The sequence below is a fragment of the Apteryx mantelli genome, chromosome 1, assembly GCF_036417845.1.
Source record: "Apteryx mantelli isolate bAptMan1 chromosome 1, bAptMan1.hap1, whole genome shotgun sequence".
In the NCBI taxonomy this organism is placed as follows: Eukaryota; Metazoa; Chordata; class Aves; order Apterygiformes; family Apterygidae; genus Apteryx; species Apteryx mantelli.
Genome location: NC_089978.1, coordinates 55,549,459 through 55,572,537, shown reverse-complemented (window position 1 = coordinate 55,572,537; position 23,079 = coordinate 55,549,459).

The following is a 23,079-nucleotide window of genomic DNA, read 5'->3' as shown; positions in this document are numbered from 1 at the left end:
ACCAGTCAGCCAAGGGGGATCACTCTGCCTGTGCCCGTGCGTTCATCCTGCTCTGTTCTGTAGCATATTTTGGAGCCCTGATCTTCCAGTCATTCTGGCTGATACCCTGTTAGAGCACACCGGGGTTCCCATTTCACAGGGGCTTGGGATGCTGTTCCATATGGACCTGGATCAGAAAAATGGCCAGAGTTCCCAAGTGTCAGAGTATGGCTCTAACTTCACAAATCTGAAAAGGACAGAGGGCGTTAGCCACAAGAGTGTGCTACCAAGAATTTTTTAATGATGAAAACATTAAAGTAAGAAGAAGAAAAAAGAGACCACTGTCTTGTTTGAAGTTGGATGGTATATATTTGCTATTTAATGGAAAAAAATTGTGAAAGATTTTCCAACAAAATAATTTGAAATTAATTATTATGATAGTTAAATATTACGGTAAGATTTTTTTAAGAAAAAAAAATTAGTCTTAGAATCAGTTACTTTTAATTTTCATCCTTCAGCCTTCCTTCATTTCCTCCACCTTCCACATCTTAGTTCCAGTAGAAATCAGAATCTATTATATCTACTGAATTCATGTGAGAGTCTTCAACATTGGGACTGTGATGACAGATTTCAAAAGTAATACAGGTGCACGGCACTGCTCCGTTGTGAACCAATTACCCTGATTCATTCATACACTTTTATGCAGTTACAGCAAGTTACCTACAGCAGCTTTTGAATTAGTGAATCAAAATAATCCAGTTGTGTAGATACTCCAGGCATACTCCAGGGTTTCAGGTGATCATCACAGACACAAATCTTTGGATTCATCCTTGTCACTTCATCAAATCAGAATCGGTCATCTTAAAACCAATTAAAAAGGAAACCTGAGTAATTTCAGCATGAACTCCATGTACCCTGTGCAGAAAATGCTAAATCTCATAAAAGGAAGCACGTTAGACAAGAAAATGAGAAACAATGCTGAAATAGCATCTGTTTAATTAAAAACAATCTTGTGTAAACTGACACATCCCAAAACGTAATTAAAGCATCAGAGTTTTACAAACTATTGTAAATTAATCTGAACTGACATGAGGAAAAAAGAAAAAAAAAGTTCCAAATATTACTGTAGTTCTCTGTGACTCAATACTTGACAGCCTCAAGCTCTGAAAAAAATACTAGAAGGGAGTGAATTGCATTTCAGAACAGGCCTAAGAACTTGTTACTCCCAGTAAAAGAACATACTTTTAACAAAATATCTTCTTGAAAAAAATGTGCTAAATATATTCACATTATCACCTTATAAGACTGGAATAACAGTTTGACTACAGAGCATTACATAAATGAAAGGATATAAAGCCTTTCTGTAGACCTGAGGATACAGCTTAGAAAGAGTGCTCATATGGACAGGCATGTGTGCTCTCGCACAGATTTTACAAAGAGCTCCTGGATGTGAAAATACGTGACAAGTGGGAAGCTAGAATTCTTCAAAAGTTTAAAGTGTCTACAATATCCATGTGAGAGATCACTGTAAGAAACATTAAAATACACAGTCTTGTCACAGCAAGCCTGCAAAATAATATTCTAAAAACTAACATTATTTTCAGCTATTGCTTCCTAGGACTTTTTGATATAAAAAAGCAATAAAAATATATATTTTTTTAAGCGTGGATAATGGAACAGAGGTTAGCTGGCTGAAGATGATAGGGGAGGAAAAGGACAGAAAGCGACAAGAAAAACATAAGAAGTGATCTTGTGCAGCTAGGACAAAGTTTCAGTAAAAGGTGGCTGCCTACTGCCTGAGAGAACCCTGGTAACTTTTTAGAGACATTGTAAAGCTGGCTCATCTGCAGGGCGGACAGGAATATAGATGGTATTTTGCTAAACAGTATTTCTGATTCTTTTTATCTCTAGGATGGTGTCATGTCTTGGCAGTACTGATTATCACTTCAGAGAGCGTCTTCTCCCTCCGTCTAGTATAACTCTGAGGCTTTCACCATGGGGAGAGAGGAATCTGACAAACAGACCTGGGGACTGAAAGTCAGGAATCCGGTGCTTTTTTCCAAGATCTTCCCTCATTTTCTCAGTGCCCGCACACAGTGTCATTTCCTCCTCTTTGTTTCTACATGTCATTTTACACTATGAAAATCATGCCCGTCTGTGTAAATCAGGCTTTCAAAGCTTAACTAGGTGTTGTTAATTCATTGGATAATAGACACTCAGAAATGCAAATATTAACAATGATTTAGAAAAACAGATTATTCAGTACTGACTGCACATTTCAGGTGATGTGGCTTCTGGATAAGGTAGCAACTGTAGGAATAATAATGTAATGAACAAATGCTTTATCCTGCCAAGAAGCTTGGCTATCTGTTCGATATTCAAGTGGAATATCCAATAACACAGAGGAAAAAAGCTAATAATTGTAAAGAAGATTTAAATGCTTTTAATAATACAGAATGGTTTAAAATCAGCAGTGCATTCAAGCAGCTGAAATCTGAAATTAACATTGCCATGTCAGACACATCAGCCAAAAATTAGCTTTATTTATATTTCTTTGAAATCATAAACATTTAATCATAACATCTAATCATAACATCATCACATCTAATGCCCTATGAAATCAATCATAAGATTCCTATTAACTTCAGCAAACTTAGAATTGCAAGCATATAGCCTGTGACTGTGGTTAACAAAACTAGAAAATTGTCAGTAATATTACCACAATACCAAGCTGATTTGAACTCCAGCATTTAAAAAACAAACAAACAAACAAAAAACCCCCACAAATTAAGCCACTTAAAAATTATCTTACTTTTTGATATAAGAAATGCATATATGTTTTCTAACCTTCTGATTTTAAATCTGTACAGTTTGCTCATATTTCAATATTTTTTTCTTTTTACCCACAACTGTTAAAACTAGAAAGCATATGTGATTTTTTTTTCTGTCTTTCAGCAACCATCAGTGTTCAGTGTTCTCCTATTTAGAAAAAATGGCTGAATTGTATTGCGGCTACTGAGTGGATCTTTTAAAAGCAAATAACCCACATCCAAGAATTTAGAGTGATCCGAGGAGTCCTCATAACTACCAACATTGATTTTCAAAGACTCAGTAAATGGAGATAGAGTTGGTCTTCTCCCATCACATAAATATTCCCTAGTATGTGTTCCAGCACTTTCCTGGTATCTCAAAACCCTCATAATTTTACTTAAAAAGAAGTCAAAAGAGAGCTATAGAGTGAATAAGTCAGTCACACTTAAATTCAATTTGGCCTCAGTTTTAAATTCAGTTTGGCCTCAGGCTTCAGACTCTTTCCACTGGAGCAGTAAAAAGCTGTTATGAAAGTATGGAAAAGAAATATTCTTTCTACCCGTTTTGCTATGCCAGTAATAGTATAAGAACAATACTGAGGGTGTTTTTGTTGCACACAAACTTGATAACCTGCTTTTTTCAAATAGGAGGAAATATAGAATTTTAATCTCTGTGCTAACGACTCTTTCAGTGTATCATATTAGATTGATATTGGATTAAAATGCCCCAAAAGTTCTCGAGATGGATACTGTTACTCATATTTCCCCCCTTCTCAGGTAAGAGTCTTGACTAAAAATAATTCTCTTCTTCATTTATTCTTTAGAGCAGTAGTAGAACTACAACAAAAAGAAAGTACCGCTGTTTTATTTAACTATAATACAACTTTTATTGAGGTACTTTGCCTAGTTTTTGTTCCTCCACTCAAAAAATCTGGAAAAGGTTTAGAGAAAAGCCACAAAAGTTATTATTGAATAGAAAAGCAGACTTCTAGTGACAGATACAAGAAGCTCCTTTTACTTCACTTTTCAAAGAAAAAAATAAATAGTTTCTTAATGCAGGCTGTAAGTAACTAGATGGAAAGCAGAAATTTGCAGAGTTGTCTTTATGTTAGTAGTGAAAGTAACGAGAAGAAACCCAGTTAAAAGAATTTAGGTCAGAAATAAAGTGCTAACTGTGAGTATTTATTCAGTAATATAATTTACCAGAGATTGTGGTGAATTGCTGATAAGTGAAAACTGAGATCAATTTTTTTTTTCTAAAATATTATATACATAGAATCACAGAATCATAAAATAATTTACATTGATAAAAACCTCTGGAGCTCACTTAGTCCAACACTCTTCTCAAAGCAGCACTGGCTTTGAAGTTAGATCAGGTTAATTAAGGTCAGACCCACTCAATTTTCAAGTATTGCCAGGGATGAAATTTCCCCAGCATCCCTGGACAATATCTTTCATTGTGATATTTCCCCCTAATATCTAATCAGAATTTCCTTTGTTGCAACTTGAGTCCATTGCTTTCAGTCTGTTCTCTGTGCACCTTTAGCGAAAGTCTAGCTCCATTCTCTCTGTTCCCTCCTGATAGGTAGTTGAAGACAGTGGTAAGATCCTACCTTAAGTTTCCCTTGATCAGGAAGAACAAGATCAGGTTTCACAGCCTGTCCTTGAGCTCCTGCTCCAGCCCCCAATTGTGTTGGTGGCTTCCTACTAAACTCACCCCAATTTGTTAATCTTTTTTGTTGCAATAGGTGAGCCAAAAGTGTACATACTGATCCAGTTGCAGTCTCACGAGAGCTAACAGAGGGGAAGGATCACCTCCCCTGACTTGCTGTCAATGCTCTTCCTAAAGCAGCCCAGGATACCATTGGCCTTCTTAGCCACAAGGGCACATTGCTGATTCATGGTCAGCTTGGTTTCCACCGGGTTCCCTTTGTCCATTTCTGCAAAGTTGTTTCTAGCTAGTTGGCCCCCAGCCTGTGATGATGCATGGAATTAGTCCTCCCTAAGTAGAGGAATCTCAAACTTTATGAGGTTTCTGTCATCTGATTTCTCCACCCTGCCAAGGTCCATTGAATAGCAGCCCTACAGGTGTATCAACTGTCCTAACAAATTTGCTGTGAGTGCACTTCATTCCATTATCCGGATCATGAATAAAAATGCTAAACAGCACTGGCTCCACTATCAACTCCTGAGGACCAATAACAACTGCCAAAATGAAGGACCACTAATCGTAACCCTCCGAGCCTAGTAACCCAGTCAGTCCCCCACCAGTTTTTAGTCCACCTATCCAAACCAGATCTCTTTAGTGTGTTTACAAGGATAGCAGACCTTTTCAAAAGCCTGGCTAAAGTCAGAGTACACAACATCCACCACTCTCTCCTTGTCCACTGAACCACTCATTTCACCACAGAAGGCAATCAGGCTGGTCAAGAAAAATTTGCCCTTGCTAAATCCACACTGGCTTTTTCCAGTCACCTTTTTGACCTTCATATGCCTGAACATGGCTTCCAGAAGAATTTGTTCCATAATCTTCTCGGAATTGAAGTTATACTGACCAGCCTGTAGTTCCCCAGATCCTCCTTCTTTCCCTTCTGTATGATTTTTTCAGTCATCCTATATTTTCCCTTATCACCATTACTTCCAATGTTTGGCATGAATGCAGTCCATCTACAATTTTTGAATGTGAAACCTGCATTAATTAATGGAAATTTCAGTGACCTGGATGAAGGGACAGAGTGCACCCTCAGCAAGTTTGCCGACGATACAAAACTGGGAGGAGTGGCCGATACGCCAGAGGGCTGTGCTGCCATTCAGAGAGACCTGGACAGGCTGGAGAGCTGGGCGGAGAGGAACCTCATGAAGTTCAACAAAGGCAAGTGCAGGGTCCTGCACCTAGGGAGGAATAACCCCATGCACCAGTACAGGTTGGGGGTTGACCTGCTGGAAAGCAGCTCTGCGGAGAAGGACCTGGGAGTGCTGGTGGACACCAGGTTAAGCATGAGGCAGCAATGTGCCCTTGTGGCCAAGAAGGCCAATGGTATCCTGGGGTGCATCAGGAAGAGTGTTGCCAGCAGGAGGAGGGAGGTGATCCTCCCCCTCTTCTCAGACCTGGTGAGGCCACATCTGGAGTACTGCGTCCAGTTCTGGGCTCCCCAGTACAAGAGGGATGTGGCACTACTGGAGAGAGTCCAGCGAAGGGCTACAAAGATGATTAGGGGACTGGAGCATCTCTCTTGTGAGGAAAGGCTGAGAGAGCTGGGCCTGTTTAGCCTGGAGAAGAGAAGGCTGAGAGGAGATCTTATCAACGTGTACAAGTATCTGAAGGGAGGGTGTCAAGAGGATGGGACCAGACTGTTTTCAGTGGTGCCCAGCAACAGGATGCGAGGCAACGGGCACAAACTGAAACACAGGAAGATCCATCTGAACATGAGGAAAAACTTCTTGACTGTGAGGGTGACAGAGCACTGGAACAGGTTGCCCAGAGAGGTTGTGGAGTCTCCTTCTCTGGAGATATTCAAAACACGCCTGGATGTGATCCTGTGCAATGTGTTGTAGGTGACCCTGCTTGAGCAGGGAGGTTGGCCTTAGATGATCTCCAGAGGTCCCTTCCAACCTCAACCATTCTGTGATTCTGTGATTCTGTGAAATCTCATTGCTTATTTAATACAGTAGTTCAGAATATTTGATCAAACATTCCCTGTTGACCCCACCTATAAACTTTATGCTCTTAGTACTCATGAAGATTTGAGGACTTACGGTAGTGTCTGGAGGGCTGTTTGACTGATACTCTGCTTCATTCACCTCCTTTACTAGAAATAGAGGCCATGTTTGTGGGACATTGGTTGATTCTTAATCTTCTCTGATTAGCAGAGCAAAGCAATGTCTACACAAAGGGAGGCTGCATTATTAGCTTTACTGGGAGCAATGGAAGATACATCATACTTCGAACTATCCAGAGAAACCCAGGAATTTGTATAATTCACTTTTATATGGCAGGGATAAAACTGTCTCTAATCCTTAGATGAAATCAATAATAGGACAACATTTCATTAAAAGTTCTAGTTTCACATTAAATTAACTGAGGTACTGACTTATTTATCAGAGCAGAGTACATTAGCTCCCAGAAGCTGAAGGCAGGGTAGTGGGAGTGGGAGTAATAGGATATGCTGTCATGGTGGGAAAAGAGCAACCCAACATGATACTGCTAGATTCAATTTATGAAGTGGACCAAGTGAGAGATAGGTTGTGTTAAGGAAACGTTTGCAAACACACACATGCGCACATACACCCCATTATAGTTAACTGAGAACTGCTGCAATCACCATGCCAGTGTGTTGCATGGCCCAGCCTGGGGAGACAGGATGCTTGCTCCCACCAGTCTCAGTGTCATGCTCTGGGCGGGGCTCAGCACTGACCCCTCGAGTCCTCTGCTCTGCACCGGGCTGGATGTCTGTGTAACGATGTTCCCCCGTCTCTATTCTGAGTGGGTTTTATAGACAGATGTTGGCACGGACTGCACACAAAATCAGTCCCCAATGATATCACAGTATATTTTTACAGCAGTTTCAGGATTTGCTCTCCTGTCACTTTGCCACTGCATGGCTCATGCCAAGGCTCAGGTCATTGTTTGAATTGACTTGTTGGCCATGGTTATGCTACTCAACATCTGTTTGCACTGTACCTAGCTCTTGACCAAGACAGTCGTGATAGACTCATATCAGATGCCCTGAGAATCTCACACATGGTTTCAACATCTGATACTCAGAATTCTCATCTGTACCTGAATGAACAAATTGGTGAATATTTATTGCTAGTATAATATTTCTTTTATGTGTGGGAAATCTATACAACTATAATATGGAAAGGGGCATATGCTCAGATATGCCCCTGTGTTATATTCATTATCTTGGTAGTTAGCTATCAAATTAGTCAGGGAAAATATTTATCTGTAGTGGTCACTCTGTTAAAATTATTGATCAGAACTTTCAGATTGCTGATGAGCAAGGATGTCCTGAGGACAGCATACCTTGGGTCACTCGGATAAAATACCTTAACTTATTCTCCATGTGACATTCTATAAGCACATAAAGCAGAAGTTACGCCACTCTGGATTTTTCTGTTTAGTTATGTTATAAAACCATGTTTATTTTCCCACAATAGGTTCCCTATGCACATGGCATATTTTATTCAGTACAAAAGCTCCGAGTCCAGATTTTTGGAATTGAAGAGGATGATATAAGCAGAAAGTTTCCTTCTTGCAATAAATTGTTGCAGTATAGTAAGTTCAGAGGTTTTGAATATTCTGAAAATGTGAATTTTTGACCTGCAGCTTTTAAAATCAAAGTAGATCAGCTTTATTAATGCTATATTTGGTAAGTTTTCAGGTGATCAAAGATATTGCTAATCACCTAGAAAAATTATAAGAAATACATGAGGAGTATAAATCTAGTGTGGCATTTTTAAATTTCTTTTATCTTCCCTGGAACATCTCTTCTTTCATTCACAGGATGCTTTAGCTGCTGAATACTTATAAGCCATAAATTTTACTCACAGCTGCAAGGGTTCTACATTAAGAGAAGAGGGAGAGGTTTCCAAAAGATCATGATAGGGTGAACACTGAAAAATATGCTTCTGTCACAAACTGCTTGGGATACTGGTGAGCTTTTAGAACATTTCAGACAATTTAAGAATGTAAAAATGACTGTACTGCATCTAGGTCAACTGACAACCTATTTTCAAGAGCAACTGGCAGTGGAAACCAAGGGCAGGAAATGAAAATGGGACATATAATGATACTTTCCCTGCATATAATCTCCCAGCTTCTTCCAACTTCTTGTAGTCTTACAACATTTTTTTTTGAGGCAGTTGTTTTATCTTTGTGCTCAATAACCCTTGACATTTTTTTCCATAAATTTGTATAATCATTTCTGAACCTATCTAGACTTTCAGCTTTTGTGGTTCTTACTGATTACTGAAAGGCCATTGGTAACTGGAAGACAGACATCTTTGTGCATTAAAAATAAAGTGGGGCAATACAGCTTTTTCAGAAACATATATTTTTCTTTCTGTTACTACCACGAAATAGAGCATTTGACATGCACCCAGATGTCACCCCATCCATATCTCTTGGACTGTATTGTGTGAGGTTTTGGGGGGGTTTTTGTTTGTTTGTTTGTTTTTGAAAAAAGGAACAAAGCAAGGAAATAGAAAGTGACAGAGTGAGACTGCAGACATGGAAGAAATTTGAATTAGAAAACTGGAAAAGAGATGAAGAAGGAATTCATAAAGGACAAGAAAATAATTAGGAATAACCAGAAAGTTTTATTAAAACTAATCAGGAAAGAAATGATATGGTCTTAAGCAAGAAGAAAAGTTCAGACAATTGAAATTTATTGCTTGGTCTGCAATTCCAGTCTTCCTGTCAAGCTAAGATGACAAACAATTATAACAGTGATACAAGAAAGAAATTAATATTGAGAGTACAGAAAATAAAAAAAAAAACCTTTCATTTTTCATTATGTTAATATATGTCTAAAATATGGATATCATTCATGAAGTTACCTTGTATTATCACAGATATGAGTCAATCTGTACTATACTGCATTATAATGTAATGAGAATGACGTATGACTGTCTTTTTGTTTAATAAAACTTACTGAGATGTTACCTGTATATGAGTTCAGCTAATAGAGGCAGCCAACAGACACAGCGATCTGTGCAGCAGTTCATGCAGAAAGATGCAAAGAAGGATGAGCAACTCTGCTGGGGGCAGCATACGTGGACTTTGCAATGGTGGTGTCATGCCACAGGGCATGGTCCCCAGTGCCAACTGGAGCAACTATCCCTGCAACATCAGTAACCTCAACGTAGACCAAGGTCCCACAGGAGGGTGCAGGTCTTCAGGTCTGGGGCTGCAGGGGTGCCTAGGACCTCTCATTGAGGCTGGGGCAGCAGCAGAGATTCTTCTAGCCTGCAAGAGATGTGTGGTTGCTGAGGATCTGTGTCACCATGGAGCTGTGGGAGGAGGTCAGCAGACTGTGCAGCAGCAGAGATGATGAGAAAGAGATTAACTGTATCTTCTTGGAGAGCCTGCAGCTTCAAGAGCCTGAACCCTCAACTGCACCAAAGGAGGGGCAGGCAGAGTCTGTGCCTGTCAGGGTGGGAAGTGAAGAATCCTGCGATGATGAAGGCTGGAAGTTTGTGACTTTTGGCTCCTGATCCACCTGCAGATCTACAATTACAGAAGAGTTTCAGTGCCGTGGAAGCAGATGAAGGGCTGAGAGCTCCATCCAATGAAACATCTGAGCCAACTGAGCCTGAGGCACACAGGAGCACTAGGGGGAAGTGATGAGTGATGGCAGTGGGGGACTTCCTGCTGTGGGAGGTGGATGACCCCATCTGCCAACCTGGCCCGCTGTCTAGGGAGGTTTGCTACTTGCCAGGAGTCAGATTCAGGACATTGTGGAAAGACTGCTGAGGCTTGTCCAGCCCTCGGACTATTACTCCTGCTGCTCTTCCATGTGGACACCCAGGATACTGCCAGGAGAGACCTGCAGTATATCAAGTGTGACTACATGGCTCTGGGGGTGATGGTCAAGGGACTGGGTGCCCAGATCTCTTGGATCATACCAGTGAGGGGGAAGGGCTTGAGGAGGAGTGTGTGGATCCTTCATGGTAACAACTGATTGCACAGCTGGTGTCAGCAATAGGGTTTTTGTTTCTAGGACTATGGGACCCTCTTTGAAGATCAACAACTGCTTGGAATAAATGGGATCCATCCAGCTAAGTGGGGCAAATGCATCTTTGCCAACAAGCAGACCAGCCTGATGAGGGAAGCTTTAAAAAAGGAACAATTCAGGAGGGAGAAGATGACCAACTCTATATATTTATCTATACTTAACAATTTGAATGATAGTTTTCAGACTGCTCTTTGTTTGGTAACTTAAAATGAACAGAAATTAGTTTAAGCACTCAGATAATTTCAGAATCATTCTGCCATGAGTATTTTCAAAAGTGTAGAGCAGAGGTCAGAGAACAAGTCTGAAAATATCATCAATAAAGAAGTACAGAGTTCAAATAAAGTGGAATTATTGATGAAGCAGCAAACAGAGATGGATGATATACATAATTATTCTTTTCACTTTTAAACAACAAAGATTTCTGAGTAAAATATTGGCAATTTCATAATGTTTACCCTTAATACACTTATATGGTCCATGCAGTCACTACTGTGTTTCTTATAGAAGAAGTAGTTTTTATTATATTGCTAGGACTTTATTAGGTTCTTGAGCAAGATAAAAGCAACAACATTCCCCACCTGTGCCCCGACTTTCTTAGGTGTCTGAGTCAGGGAACACCTAAAAGTAGATGTCTAGATGCAAGCATGATGTATAACCTTACATTATAGTAGTGGAGATTTAGTCAATAAAGTAAAAACAGGGACATCTAGACAGCTATTCAGATCAAATGAAGCACTGCATTGGGGCAGCAGAGGTCTTTGACTCTATTGACTATAACGCAAGCTTAGACTCTTGTCCATATTAGTCACCCACCTCAAAGCTGTCTGCATTTAAGCATCTGCATCTGGATTAAAATCCTGACATTTACATTTAGACAACTAAGCACAGTTTTCTACATCTATTTAATTTAAGCTAGTGGATTAGAGGTTGCTGGACTTGCTGAAAAGTAAACAGTTTAGGCTGTGCAAGAATCAGCTATAATTTATCTCAATAAATATATATCTTCAGAAAGAATTTACCCTACTTATGTTAGACACCTGTTTGAGAATGTAAGGAATCATACTCTAGAAGTGCATATTCCTCTCAACTACATCTGAGACAAATGATTTTAGATGACTAATTTTTGTTAGTGATACAAATATCACTAACTAAAGCCCCTCTGTGCAAAGAAGATTACTCTGATAATTACTAACTGTATTTTGCAAAGTATTTTTCACTTTTTAGAATTTACAAAAAGACCTCTCAGGAAGACTATTAAACCTTCCTGCACCTCTAGTAGAGGGTTATGCTGAGGAACAGAATACCAGGTGGATTTAAAGAAATGTTTAATTCCTTTCTGGAAACTGTGTTTTTCAACAATTTTAAATATATTGATCTGCATGTCAATATAAAAATATAAAGGTTAAAAATGAAGGCAAAAACTTTCAAATTTGATGACATGAATACTTTTATAAGGTCACCCGATCTTCTCTTTTCCATGGTCAGCCATATTATTTAAGACCTTCCTCAAGTTCAGTTTGCCTTTTTCACTGATGGAAAAAAAAAAAAATCCGTATCATAATTAGATATTAGAACACTGCTATATTTTCCGGTTACTTGTTTTGTATGGTCAGGCTACCCAAGCAGAAAAATAAATTATATTTAATTTTTGTCTCTTTTTGAATGAAATTTTGTTTAATTTAAAACAGAAGAAATTTTAAACAGTTAGGAAGAAATAGATTTGGACCGAAAGGAATCAGTCTCTTCAAAATAAATTAATAAAGAGAACAGGCATCTTGGCTTTTTAATTAGTCGAGCTAAGTAGTACTAGAAAAAACTATCTGTTAAAACTTTTATTTCATCACTTCCCTACCCACTTGGATCTACTGGTAGTTGATACCCAGTTCAAATGTGAATGGTTCTTTGGGCCAGAACTTCACCTCCGTTGCTCTGGATGGCTTCAGAGATGCCTTGCCTGGTCTAAGACAGTCTGTACATGACTGTTCAGTGCTAACTAAGTAGCTATCTGATTCTAGAGGCAATTGTGTCAAGACAACGCCCAGTTCTATGGTCCTAACTCCTCTTTTTGTCACTGTTGCCTGATAAATGATTGGAAAATACCATCTTTTCTGGAGAATGAGGTCCCACCAGGTCACCTATGTTTTCTTCCACGTTCTTCTGACATCCATTATGATGTTACATACATTGAACATACATTTCATGTTGTTTTCTAATTTCACAGACTTAGAATACCTTTCACTGGATGACTGAGAAATAAACATATATAGAATCTTAGTCTTACAGTATAAACAATCATTAAAAATGAGAACTGTTGTGAAGTTTATTCAAATGGATTGTAGAAATGTCATATATTGTCTGAGTGAAAAATGTAAAGAAAAATGCGCACATCTGCTGAAAAGAAGGGATTAAAACCATCTGTTAACTTCTGTTACATTGTGAGAACTGGGAATGAAGGGTTTTTAAATATGACTGAATATGTCTGTTTATTTACATTTGTATGTATGTTACATAACAGAAAATTATGGAGCTCTTCACTATTTTAGCAAGCTGGAAGGAAGAATAATAAAATGACATTTACAGAAAAGACCTACATGATCATGACAGCTCCACTGTGTTAGTGAATGTTCTGAGAATTATATATCTTTAAGATTTGAAGTGCCTCTTTTTATTTATAAATATCTGTCTTCCAAGGTACATGTGTTAGACATTTTTTGTTCAGTAACTAGAGAAAATGCTTTTTTAAATTGACAGTGCCACATGCTTCTATCACCATCCGTGTAGGTAAGGAGAATAGTGTGTAAAATAGAGCTCAAACAAGGTTATGTTAAGAAGCAAATATCAGGACAGTATTTGCAGCATAGAAACCCATTTGGATCAGGGTGATGGAAATGAGTTAAGGGGAATTTCGCTTCAAATTTAGATCAGCTTCTACTCAAAAATCAGTTTGCAAATTCTTGCTGAGCAAACCAGCAAAACTCACTGTTTGGTTGCAGAATGTCATAGCATGATAAGTGATGGGAGAGAAAGGAGAAGAGGTGGAAAAATAAGCAAGAATTATGTCAGTGGAGGAGACAGAAATCTTCTTCCCTTCTGAAAGAATTATAGAGTTTTATAACTTTTATTTATATCTTACCTTTAGATGGTTAATATGGCCCATAATAAAGCCTTTTTTTTTATTACAAGCATATATCAGCTATTTTTCTTAAGGAATAGAAATATTTTTAGCTTTCATTAAGTGTATTATATTTAGAGCAATTCATCCTTCTGTCTTCAGTGACATTCAAGTGTGGAAGGATGCCATCACAGGCTGGTAAGGCAATGTGTGGAAGGACAAGTTCAAACTGCATAGAAAGGTAGGATTTCATACCCAGATATCCAAACTCTTTTATCTATTCTACTTGGATAAAGCAGAGGGCACTGAGCATGTAGCTCAAATGTAACTCAGATAACATAAACATATCAGAACCAAATCTGATTTGAGCTTTTTTTTATAAGTGTGGGACTTAAAAGAGCTTTCTAGTTCCCAAGACTCACATTCTAAAGGACAAATAAGATGAGAACCAGTTGCACAACATCCTTCCTTCCTTCCTTTCTTCCCCTCATTTTCTCTACTTCCCATGAACTTTGATTTCCAACAGAAGAAACTTTGGGGCATTCTAACAAGTTTCTTCATGTGAAGGACAGGCGTCATACAGTGGGGAACTCTTTTCCTGCAATTTCTATGCAGTTCAAGAAACCAAATGTTTCCATTTACATCATAGAAACCCTTAGGGCCTGACTCACTTGCCCACACATACTTTTCTAGGTGTCTGAATTTTCAGCTTCCCTCTGCTGCTCTAGAAGGACATGGGTCTGCTATAAGTCCTGACCTGTGTTCTTCAGGCCCATAGGGATGTCTCAGACATCCTAGGGCATTCCAAATATCAATATTTGCCTATGTGAAGGCCACTGGATTGAGTCTCATTGATTGTATGACTATTCACAAGAAATTGCCCTCATATTTGCATCACAAAATACAGAACATCTTGTTTGCCATGCGCATGTATTTTTAAGACAGAATGGCCCTCTGGAGATACCTGTCTCTCTCTATTGTATAGAGTCTTAAAGACAGAAAGACTCTAAATGATTAACTTATTCTAAATACCTTGCTTAGTTAGCTATACAGTTTGACCATTGGTTATCGAAGTTGTATTAAAATGTAGGAAATTTTAATAAAATTCAGGATAGATTTAATTGAAGACATGCAGATTTTTTTCCCTTTCACTTCCTTTATGGATGTGACATTTATGATTTAATCCATTTTAGCATATTGGGAGAGAAATTTAAACCATTCTGTTTATTATCCACCTATTTTCATATTTGGATTAATTTTGCTTAAATAGTCAATATGAAGCTATTTCAAATCTCCTCTTCCTTAGCTATCAGAAAGTTTCTTCCTAACAGGATATAATAAAATACACTTAGTTTTTTGGTTCTTTTGGTTTTTTTCTTTTCTTCATTCTGTAATTATAAGTAAAAGGATTAATTTGTATCATTAATATATGGGAGACTTGCAAATATTTTCTCTTTCTTTCTTTTAGAGTTTTTTTTTTGTGTGTGTGTGGATGAAAGAACGTTATCAATTAGTTTATTTCACATATAGAGAGGCAATTAGACAGATAAACGTCTTCATGGATGAAATGGGTTCTTTAATATGTTCCTGCCAATGAATATTAACATGTCTTGCATGGTTATTCATGAAAAAGGTTATCAATATATAGCGAGGCTAGCTAGATTTTTATCAGTTTCTAGAAGCTCCCAAGTTTCATTTTAGAGTTTTGAGGTAGACGTGTTACCAAGGGCTTCAGACAAGAAGAAGTCTCAAAGGGGTGGGGGGGAAACGGGGGAACTGTTACCAGGGGCCTCAGACAAGAATGCACCCAAAGACTGTGACTGGTACATCCTGAAGGAGTACAGATAAACCAGCAGAAACCAGGATATGGAACTAGACAGCTTTCTCAAACAGAGATGAGCCAAGCCGAGACCATATATGGAAAACGAGCTCAGAGTTCATGGAAAAACACTGAGGCACCTTTTCAGCAACCACTAGGGACCACCAGAGACCCCCATAGAAGCCCCCCAGAGACTCAGACCGCATGCGTAATGACTATGTAAATATGATAATTAGTTCCAGGAAATAGAATGAATATGTATAATCACTCTGGGAAATTTAATGCATATGCATGCAGCAGAGTAATATAAGCTTTGGCTAATGCAACATACAACATGCACGTTGGGCAGAGTGATCCCCCGGGCATCTGGCACCGTAATAAAGAGAATGCCTGCTTCTTAATGCTACATTGGTGTTAAGGAGTTTTACCTTGATTTTGGTGACAGATGCACTAAAGAAGAAATACGTAAAAGGTATTTTTATACTGCAGATGAGATCCAAAGAAAACTAAGTCTTCTGATCAATCTTCTGCAGAACAATGATGATATCAACTGTAGTGAGAACACCTGAGGAAGACCTGGCGAGGAGTCAGTGACTGGCAGAGTACGTGGTATCAGCCCCAGCGTGTGAAACTACACACTCACCAAATTCCCATCTGGCCCAGGCATGCATATTCCATTTTGTCAACAATGTCTAGCTGCTTCCTAGGCAGTAGTTTCTCATGGCTAGCACAGCTGAGATAAGGAAATAGCTCTAGTGGTTAAAAGGGAGGCCCTTGGAATACACAGAGGGAGTCCCACCTGGGCGTCCAACCCGTGCGTCCGACCCATGCATCCAGCAGCCTTCTGCCAGCAATCCCTCCTCACGGTTCCTGGGTCACTTTGGGCAGCTTGGAGTGTAAGTAAGTCCTTCATTAAATCTATCCTGTTTAACCCCTCAAGAACTTTGAGTGTCTCTCCCCACCGGTATCCAGCCCTCTCTTGCCCTCCTTGCAGTCACATCAATGAACAATTAAATTTGTCTGTGATGCACAACGTGTCCATGATTTTATGTTGATTTACTTATCTGTGTTTTGAAAAGCTTTGAAATATTTTTCTAAGAAAACTGAAATATTAAAAAATATAAACTCTTCACAAAAATGTCTATTATGTCCTTCTTGCTACAGTTTTATAATGAAATAATTTTCCTTAATAATCCATATTTATATATTAAAATATACTTGAAGAATTTGATTGTAAACATTCGCAGAAACTGAGATAAGAAAAGACCTTTAAGTTCATTTATCTGACAATCCAGTATTTTTCCCTATGAAAGGTGCATTTTTCAAAAATAAGACCCTATTTTCAGCAGAATTCTTTTGACTTCCTCTTTGGTCAATGGACACACATAATCTTTAATGTTTCTTAATGACTGTTCCACTTTTTTTGTGTGTGGAAATACCTCTCCATCTTTTTCTCTTTCTTCACATTCCATTACTTAAATATTGCCTACAATTATGGTGAAAGATTAAGCATACAATTATTAAAAGACTGTCTCTGTTTGTTTTTTTATAGCTCCCACATTTTCCTGATATATTGGTGTGCCAAAAAATGGTAGAGACTTCTTGAAAGAAACTTTTTATTCCCACGCCGTATCTTTTAATGGTTTATCTCTCACTGTTCTTCTCTAAATAAGTTCAAAAGGCTCATAATTTGTGAAGACTGTGGTGATTTGTTTCCAACTGAGTAAGATTTTTCAACTGAGTCAGAATAAATATGACTTTTCGAAAAATTATTATTACATAAAGAAAGGGAGAATAGTTTTAAATATCTGAAAAAGAAAAACTGCAAGAACACTAACAGTATGAAAACAGAACAAAACAGAACAGAACACAATAGACCTAGTAATTAAGATTGGGTCTATATTTAAACATTTTGACAACTTTCTTTTGCTGGATATGAAAAATAAACTAAACAGACTGCATACATTAGGCTGTTTATATCAAACAAGGGTTGATATATCCTACATATGGAGACAATAGCAAAAATCCCTTTATTAGCATTTTTTCTTTTTGGGGAAAAGAACCAAGGAAAGATTTGGCTATTTTATGAATATAAACCATTTTTTCAAAAGGAAATTTCAGTACATATAGAGTAACAGAGCATTTTTGTTTATATAATGTAAAATAGAAAAACAAAAGAGAACAAATAATTTAAACAAGCTTGGAACTTTGTAAAACATGATTTTGAAGGATTTTAGGAAGAATTTTTTTCTCTATTTCTTGACAGCTTGTGTTCATTAACTTAAGAGATGAACTTGTGTCTTTATCATGTAAGATTTTATTTTCTGTGAAAGCTGAGTATGCATTATCCATAAGCTTACAAGAAGTGTAAGTCTGGGACTAAGCAAACCACTTTTTTGTTTAAAAACAATCTTCTTTCTAGTTAAGAAATGTTATTTTGAGGAATTTTTCTATGGTATAGACACACAAGCCCTCTGCAGACTTTCAGGACATGGTATGAAGACAAAGAGTTTAAAAGATTTTGATACAGAAAAGGTGATCAGAGCCCCCCTTTTCTAAAGGTGCTGGCGAAATTTTGATCAGGAGTGGAGGACTTGAAATGTGATTAAGCCACAGCAAGCATTTCTGTTAACAACTACACAGTAGATTTCCTTACAATTAAATCAATGTTGTTCTTTATAAAACTAGCTGTATATAATTAACATGTTTTATTTCTCTTCCAATATATGAATAGATGTTTCCTCAATATCTATCTTCATTTCTTTGTAAGATGGTTGTCATATTCTTGACTTTTAGTTTTAATGCTGTTTTGATCTCCTTCAGTTGAAAATGCTAACTGATTTTGTAATTGTAGATGATTTTGTTCCTCTCTTTCATCATTACCTTAAGATTTGAATTTCCATTTTGTGCAATTCAGACATGGGTGTTGGATTATATATGTATTTTTTTATTCACTTATTTTACTTTATATTAGAAGTAGACTGCTTTATTTATAAATCATGCTTGAATTAGAATATGATACATTTAATAATAAGTACATGAGAATGGGTAAAACTAATGTTCAGAATAGTATAATTCTATACACCATGGTGACATTAATCAGATAAAGAAGAAAGTGAAACATTTTATTTTTATTATGAATATTTTATGTGCATAATAAGATATTACCTTTACCATCTCTGTTTATACCACACTCTACTGCTTCTCCCAGACCTTCTCTTTCTGATATATACATACATGCAGAGGAAATGCATGAACATAGATTTAAGCCCTCAAAAGGCTCAAGGAAGAAAATGGGATTCCAAAGTAGAGGAAATAATTCTATAACATTGATTTATTTTAGTGAGTTGCAATTAACAGTATTTCTTTCAGCCCACTCTCACTTATTTTTCTCTGTGCTTTTTATAAATTATCCAGTTAACACAACTAGTATTTCCAATAAAATCAAACAAACTGTAATGATCTTAAACTCATTTTCTGCTATTTCTTTGTCACTGGTGTTCTAATAAGGGTTGAAATCCTGCAGGTTTTCCATACAGAGAAATACCATTTCTGAAACAGAAATATACACTTTATAGTTTTAGCAATTTGTTAATTGTACTGCATAAGTATTTCTATGAAGGTTTTTTTATGGAAACATCTAGGTAATTAATAGTCGTCTTGCACACCAATGTCTAAATATGAACATATATTACCACCTGCAAAAAAGATATATTTGGGCAGACATACTTTACTTTATACTTATATGTAAGGACAATGTACTCAGATGTTTCAGAAAGCTTGTTTCTGGATACACTTGTGAATTTTAACAGCACTTCTGCAATAAATACATGTTCTTGATGTAAGTAGTTTAATTCTTTCTAAGGATATGATTTCTTCTCAAACGAATTCCTGAGAAATATTTTTCCACCTTTCTCTTACCTCTCATAACACATGTCAACACATGTCAACACTTCTACCTGCAAATGAGTGCATGCAGTCTAAAGAACAAATAAACTCCCAAGCTATTAAGATCACACCTCACTATTGCCAGCATGTAGTTCACTTCCTAAACTGCTCAAAATCCAAGAAAGTTTTAGTTAGGTGTTATTCCTTGCACCTCTCAGAAATGCATCCACTTCATTTACTGCAAAATACTGAAATACATTCATGACCATGTTGGCCAGGAAGTTGACTGATTGCTAATCATTTGAAAAGAATATTCATCTGTTTTAGCAATTTTGCCATTGGAATCAGAAACATAATAATACAATGATATGCTATACTGCATCTTTGCTAAAAACCTTGGTAAAAAAATGGATCTTCAAAACATTTCAACTGCTCCAAAAGTGAAACACCTATGAATAAGTATATGATTACGCACTGATCATTTAACAAGCTCTATGGTATGACTGTAATTTGCTACTCAGAATTTAACAAATTGCCTCCTCAAATCAAACATCTGCTGCTGTAAGTGACAGTGATTACTAAATAGGGAGATTAGGCACCTTGGCCCATAAAAACATCAAAGAAGCATGATATACTATGATGGAGAAACTATAAAGTTCCGTAATTGTGTTTTTAGCACCTGGATAAAACATATACTTTTCTGAATCTTGACAGTATTCCCCTGAATTTCCTGCTTTAAGGATCCTGTTTTCAGCTGGTCATAAGTTTGTTAAAATTTAACTATGAGAAAATATCTGGATGACTGCATTAATATATATATATATATAAAAATTATTATCACTTCCTACCAAAAAGGCTTAGTCCTTTATGAGACTAATGTTGAAAGAAATAGGCTTTCTTTTTCTTTTTTATCCCTATTAAGATATTCTCAAGACAGCTACAATTGCTTTAGTTCCCACATGTGAAGAACTGGACTTGACATTAAAAACTTGACAGTTTTTGTGTCAGAAATATACCTTTTCCTTCTCCTATAAAAATCTGCTCCAATCTAGCCAAATTACAGGTTTTGAGACATTTTTCATGTCAGAGACACGATGTCTAGGTGTATACTGTCCTTGTAAAATGAGTCAAGGAGAAAGTGCTAGTCACTTAACCAAGTGGTTCGGTCTGACCTGTATCCCTGCAGTCAGGGCATCAGGGGTCCAGAGCCAAGCTATACTCTGCTCCAGGTTAGGTTTCTTCACCAAGAAAAATGCTTCGCTCACTCCAAATTTGAGTCCAGGAATGAAGAAGCATGTAATCTATTGTGAATGGTTTTGTAGCGCAGTAAATATGATTTTAGTTATTGCTACTACAAGAAGATAGTCTTCATATTGACCTCATTGAGGATTTCTCCAGGCTGCTTTGGCCAGGGCAGATTTTAGCATGTTGTAACTATTGTCTGGCGCTGAAGGACTGTGGCCTGTCCTGCTTCAGCTTAAGGTCTTTGAACACCAGGTGTGGAAAAAGTTTGACCAACCTAAGTAGTCACTGCATAGCAAACGTAGCCTTTATGTCAGCTGAGCCTGCTGGATCATATTGGGCAACTTTTAAACTTCACCTGGGTATTACTGAGGAGGAAGCAGGCCATAACAAGAAAACATAAAAAAAAATGGTCCCAAACAGACCCCAAGAATGAGGAGAAAGGGACCCCACCCTCATCAACACCAAATTCCACCCCAGGAAGACTCGGGACACGAATGACGTGCAGACCTCACCACCTTTCTGCCTGAGGAAACTGGCACCATCAGCCTTATGACCCAGAAGGATACTGGAAGGGGGAACATAACCCTGAGGCAAAGGTGCAGACATTAAGTTCTCATGTCTAGGAATTCTAAGGGTATTATTAGTGTGACTTTTCTGTATTAATTTGGACTAAAAGTGTTAGTATTACTGTAAATGGACTATTAATAACTGTTTGCTATATTTTGATTAGATTATTAGTATTTTTACTAGGGTAGCAATACATTCTTGACTCCACAGAGGTGGTATTTTCCATTTTGGCCATAACAGCATTTTGAGTTAGGGACAATGGAAAACTTTATAGAAAAACTTTTTTGTTGAAGTTACTGCTGAATATTTCCTCAGTTATAATTTCCTCTTAATTTATAGCTTCCATGAAAGATGGAATTGCTTAGAACTCTGTTTATGGGTGACTAATCACAGTACTGTCCTGAGTTGCAAAGCAGATTTTCCCTAAATCCTGGTTTCTGACTGATATGAGGCAAGGAAAGATAAGTATCAGAACTGAAAATAGTAAGACTACCTATTTCTCTGGATATTTTTTCATGGTATTTCATCAGCAAGAAATCGCTCTGCCTTTCCTTTGTACTGAGGTAATACAAGTCAGCTCTGATCAAAAAGCTTATCATATAAGTGAGCTGATCCTGGACAAATCATGAGCACTGTGGCATTTGAACAGAGGGGGTCTTTTTCAATTCGGGAGTTCAGTTTGCAGAGTTCACTTGTTTATGCTTTATGAACTGTCTGCAAATCTGTTCCAAGAGTACTCCCTAAGAGAGAGAATCAGGTAAATACGGAGTCCATTAATTCTCTGAATTCTTATGAATATTTTATTAATACCAGATAAGACTAAAGAAAATCCTAGTTTATCTGAACTTTGATGTCTGGACATTTGGTTATAGTTACTCCTTATGTATATCCTTACGTATATGCTTATGTATATTATATATTCTCACAGGAATGAAGCACAGAACTACCTAAACTCTGAGGTCGTGAGTTGGCTCAGAACCTCATATAGTCTGTCAATGTGAAATTGCTTCAAAGCACAGCAGTCATGATGATTTTCATTCGAATATATGGTTAGAGAAGTTCAGTGGCTCCCATCTTTTTCAGAAATATTGTGTGAGATGAAGTACGCATCCATGATGGGATGAAGGCTCAGGACCATTTTCTGCAATAACAAGATTCAAACACAAAACTCTTGTATTTCAGGACAGTGTAAAACCCAACAAAGTACAAGTGAACTGGAAAAATACTTGCCTTTGTTTTGAAGTGTGGACATGACACAGCAGGAGGTTTAAAACAAACAGGGCAAAATGATAGAAAGCCTGAGGAACATTACATTTGTAATTTGGTGTAAAGGATTAAAGGGAGCAGATTTCTATGGGCTTCTCTTCTCAAAGAACTTTTTATTTTCAATCTATTATTTATTAATGCAAAATGTTTTAGCTGTCCAAGACTTCAGCACTCCTGGCACTCAGCTTCCTCAGGATGACTTCTTTTTTCTCCTCCTTCATTTTACTTCAACTAATTTATAACCTAGCTCTTAAGATTTCTGCAAAGTACACTTTGAACTTCTTCAAGATGATGAACTTAAACCCATGTTTCTCATTTCCTTGGTATGTGTTATAAACACTACATTATGCCACAAGGAGTGGATGGCACTACATTTCTTTGTCTAGTCATGTTCTTAAGAGAGCAAATTCTGTTCAGTTAGGCACTTGAAATCACGAGAAGACCTCACTCAGACTCATGAGTGAATGAAACACTCCAGTATGGGCTTTAACTCAAAGTAAGCTTGGGACCAGGACTTAGCTATGTAACAATAGGAGCCTATTTTCATCTCAAGTATCTCAGTGTATCCCTGCCTAACTTCTAGTTGTTCATCTTAAGAGACTCAAGGGAGACTCACAACTTTTGGGAGCAGCAGAGAAGTTTGAGAAGCTGAAT